Consider the following 4,690-nt stretch of genomic DNA (forward strand, 5'->3'; position numbering starts at 1 on the left):
GTCTTGAACCTGCAGCCTCAGGCAATCTACTCACTTTTGCCTCCAAAAGTGCTGGGATTACAGGTTTAAAACCCCCCACCCAACCCCTACTTGTTTTCTTTTAATAGAAGCCACCTAATGGGCGTGAGGTGGTATTTCATGATGGTTTTAAGTTGCGTTTCCCTAATGATTGTTAGGGATGTTGAGCATATTTTTATGTGCTTATTGGCCATTCATATGTTGTCTTTGGAGAAATGTGTATTCAAGCCCTTTGCTCATTTTTGAAACAGACTTTTTTTGGTTATTGTCGAATTTTAGGAATTCTCCATATAGTTTGGATATTAATCCCTCATTAGATATGTGATTTTTAAATATTTTCTTCCATTCTGTGGGTTGCCTTTTACTCTCTTGATAGTGTCTGTCTGTCTATCTTTCTACCTACCTACCTATCAAGAGAGTAGGGTCTAACTCTGTCACCCAGGCTGGAGTGTGGTGGCATGATCACAGCTCACTGTAGTCTGGACTTCCTGAGCTCAGGCAATCCGTCCATCTCAGCCTCCCAAGTAGCTGGACCTACAAGTATGTGTCACCATGCCTGGCTAATTTTTTTATTTTCTGTAGAAATGAGGTCTTGCTATGCTGCCCAGGCTGGTTTCAAACTCCTGGGCTCAAGCAATCCTCCCACCCTGGCCTCCCAAAGTACTGGGATTACAGTCGTGAGCCACCATGCCAGACCTGATGCTATCTTTTGATGCATAAAAGTTTTTAACTTTCCCGAAGTCTGATTTGTCTATTTTTCTTTTGTTGCCTGTGCCTTTGGTGTCATATACAAGAAATCATTGCAAATCCAGTGTTGTGAAACTTTTGCCCTATGTATTTTCTTCTAAGAGTTTTAGTTTTAACTTTTATGCTACGCCTTTGATCCATTTCAAGTTAATTTAAACGCATGGTGTTAGGTTAGGGTTCAGCTTCATTCTTTTGGAAGTAGGAATCCATTTTAGGAAGAGTGAGTACTATTCTCAGACTTTGTTCTTGTTTAAGATTGTTTTAGGCTGGGATCAGTGGTTCAGCCTGTAATCCCAGCACTTTGGAAGGCCGAGGTGAGTGGATTTTCTGAGCCCACAGGTTCAAGACCAGCTGGGCAACTTGGTGAGACCTCATTTCTATCTACAATAAATAAATAAATAAATAAATTAGCCCGGCGTGGTAGCGCGCACCTGTAGTTCTGGCTACTTGGAAGGCGGAGGCGGAAGGATCGCAGGAGGTAGAGGCTGCAGTGGCCGGGAGCATGCCACTGCACTCCAGCCTGAGCCACAGAGTGAGACTCCAACTCAAAACAAACAAAGAAACAAAAGATTGTTTTGGCTGTTTGGAGGTCCCTGAACATTCCATATGAGATTTCTGTATACATTTTAGCATGGATTTTTCTATTTCTGCAAAAAAAGGTCATTGGGATTTTGTTAGGCATTATACTGAATTTGTAGATCACTTTGGGTCATCTCAAATTTATTTCTGTATAAAGGGTCATTTTTGCCATATGGATATCCAGATTTCCAGCACCATTCATTGAAAAGGCTTTCTTGTCCCCTGTTGAGTAGTTTTGGTGACCTTATTGGAAGTTTTATGACCATGTCTGTGTCTGGGCCCTCTGCTCTGCCCCATCGGTTTAGCAGGTGGTCCTGACACCAGGGCTGCACTGTCTCAATTATAATAGATCTCGAAGTAAGGCCGTGCAAGTTATTCGATTCTGTTTTTTCATTGGATTGCTTTTTATGTTCTACCCTTTCACATTTCCATTTAATTTTAGGTTCTGCTGGTCACTTTCTGTGTAATGCACTTGTCTGATTTGAGTACAAGGTTATGCTGGCCTCATAAAATGAGCTGGGACATGTCCTTTTCTCACCTACCTACTGGAAGCGTTTGTAAGATATAGATGTTATACCTTCCTTGAGTGTTCGATAGACTTCACCAGTAAAACCATCTGATGCTGGAGACTTCTTTGTGAAAATATTTTTGTTGGGTGGGTGCAGTAGCTCATGCTTGTAATCCCCGCACTTTGGGAAGTGGAGGCGAGAGGATTGCCTGAGCCCCGGGCAACCTGCCAAGACCTTGTCTCTACAGTAAATAAATAAATAAATAGCTGGGCCTGGTGGTATGCGACTACGGTTCCAGCTACTTGGAAGGCTGCGGTGGAAGGATAACCTGAGCCCAGCAGGTCAATGCTGCAGTGGCTGTGAGTGTGCCATTGCACTCCAGCTTGGGCGACAGAGTGAAACTCCGACTCAAAAAAAAGAAAAAAGAAAATACGTTAAAACATTCAGTCTGGGCCTGGTGGCCCACACCTATAATCCCAGCACTTTGTGAGGCCAAGACAAGAGGATTGTTTGAGGTCAGGAGTTTGAGACCAGCCTGAGTAACATAATGAGACCTTATCACTACAAAAAATAAAAACTTAGCCAGGTGTGGTGATGTACACCTGTAGTCCCAGTTACTCAGAAGGCAGAAGGGGGAGGATCACTTGAGCCCAGGAAGTTGAGGTTGCAGTGAGCCAGGATCATGCCACTGCACTCCAGCTTGGGTGACAGCGAGATCTTGTCTCAAAAAAAATTTTTTTAAATTCAAATTATGTAATAAATATAGGCCTATTCCAATTTTTTTTAAAAACCAAAACCAGTTACACTTATTGACAGGGTCACCAGCTGCCGTCCCGGACGAAGATGGGAACGGCAGGGAGGGCTATTCAAGAAAGAATGTTTCGGAGGTCCTTGTTTTTTGCCTTTTTAAAAAAAATAAAATAAAATGAGTCTTTCGTGCGGGGCCTCCCAGCCAGGCAAGCCTTGGGTGGCCAGGAGTTCAGATGGCCGAGGTGCAGGGCCAGGGCTACCCCCTCACACGCGCAAGGCCATCCCCGGTGCTCGGGAACGGGTGCAGGAAGGCCCCGGCGTCGTCCCGCGGGGTGCCCGGGGCGTTGCTCAGGCCGGCCACGGCGCTGGGGAGCTCTTCGCCAACCCGTCCACGTGGCCCGAGCCAGGGATCCGTTCACGTGGTGCGGCTCCAGCGCGCTCATGGCGGCCGTGGGGCCCTGGGAGCCGGGCCGGGCGGGAAGTTGGCCCTGCCGGCTCCCGGCCCGATGGGGGTCACGACGGTGTACATGCTCTCGCTGGAAGTGGTGGAGTCTCCGGGGCTGGGCATGATGGGCGTTCCGGGAGGCCCACCTCCTCCTGGGCGTCCCGTGTAGCTGCCAGGGGACAACGACGCGTAGGGGATCGTGTTGCTACTGGGGCTGGCGCACGAGCTGCAAACTCCGGGAGCCACGTTCATGGCAGGCAGAGCTGGCAAGGGAGCTGGGCGGAGCCTGCATGCCACCTCCATAGCCCTGTGAAGGCAAAAAGGCCAATTTTTAATTTCATCTTGACTCATTTTGAAAGTAACCCCTAGCCGGGCTCGGTGGCTCAGCCTGTAATCCCGCGCCTTTGGGAGGCTGAGGTGAGTGGATTGCCTGAGCCTGCGGGTTCGAGACCCGCCTGGGCAGCGAGACCTCATCTCTACAATAAAAATCAAAATATCAGCCGGGCGTGGTAGTGTATGCCTGTAATTCTGGCTACTCGGAAGGCTGAGGTGGAAGGATCGCTGGAGCCCAGCGGGTCGAGGCTGCCGTCCAGTCTGGTCGACAGAGTGAGACTCCAACTCAAAAAATAAAAAAGAAAGTAACCCCTTTACTGAGGTGTCATTCACATAATCAGAATTATGCAATTTTATTTTTATTTTATTTCATTTTTTATTTTTTGAGTTGGAGCCTCACTTTGTCGCCCAGGCTGGAGCACAGTGGTACGCTCATGGCCACTGCAGCCTCGACCTGCTGTGCTCAGGTGATCCTTCCACCTCAGCCTTTCAAGTAGCTGAGACTATAGGCACGAGCCACCATGCCCAGATGCTTTTTTGATTTATTGTAGAGACGAGGTCTCATCGAGTTGTCCAGGCTGGTCTTGAACCTCTGGGATCAGGCAATCCTCTTGCCTCTGTGTTCCAAAGTGCTGGGATTACAGGCATGAGCCACTGCACCCATCTAAAGTGTACTATTTTATTTTCTATTTTTTTTATTTTTTGAGTTGAAGTCTCACTCTGTCGTCCAGGCTAGAGTGTAGTGGCACGCTTATGGCCACCACAGCCTCAACCTGCTAGGATCAGGCTATCCTTCCACTTCAACCTTCCAAGCAGCTGGAACTACAGGTATGCACCACCACACCCATCTAATTTTTTGATTTATTGTAGAGATGAGGGCTCGCCAAGTTGCCTAGGCTGGTCTCGAACCCATAGCCTCAGGCAATCCTCTCACCTCGGCCTCCAAAAGTGCTGGGATTATAAGTGTGAGCCATGGAACCTGGCCAAAAGTGTACAATTTTAAAGTATACAATCCAATGATTTTTATTATAGTCACATAGTTGCACAAATACTGAATATGAAATTAGCTAATATGAACCATTGCTCCCAGGGGACACACAGGCACACAAACATTTAAGTAATCAAAACATTCTGGTGGATTCTATTTTCTTTATTTTACGAAATAAAGTGGCTCAGAAGTATTAAGCAGCCGGGCTTGGTGGCTCAGCCTGTAATCCCGTGCTTTGGGAGGCCGAGGTGAGTGGATTGTCTGAGCCTGGGGGTTCGAGACCCGCCTGGGCAACTTGGTGAGACCTCATCTCTACAATAA

At 47.4% G+C, this 4,690-nt stretch overlaps 1 pseudogene; it reads right to left on the reverse strand.

The window, feature by feature from the left end:
- Positions 1 to 2,859: 2,859 nt before the first annotated feature.
- The window catches only part of LOC103251327, a 2,982-nt pseudogene continuing 1,151 nt past the window's right edge, over positions 2,860 to 4,690 (reverse strand).

Source organism: Carlito syrichta, unplaced genomic scaffold, assembly GCF_000164805.1.
Source record: "Carlito syrichta isolate Samal-C Ts95f unplaced genomic scaffold, Tarsius_syrichta-2.0.1 Scaffold139178, whole genome shotgun sequence".
NCBI classification, from domain to species: domain Eukaryota; kingdom Metazoa; phylum Chordata; class Mammalia; order Primates; family Tarsiidae; genus Carlito; species Carlito syrichta.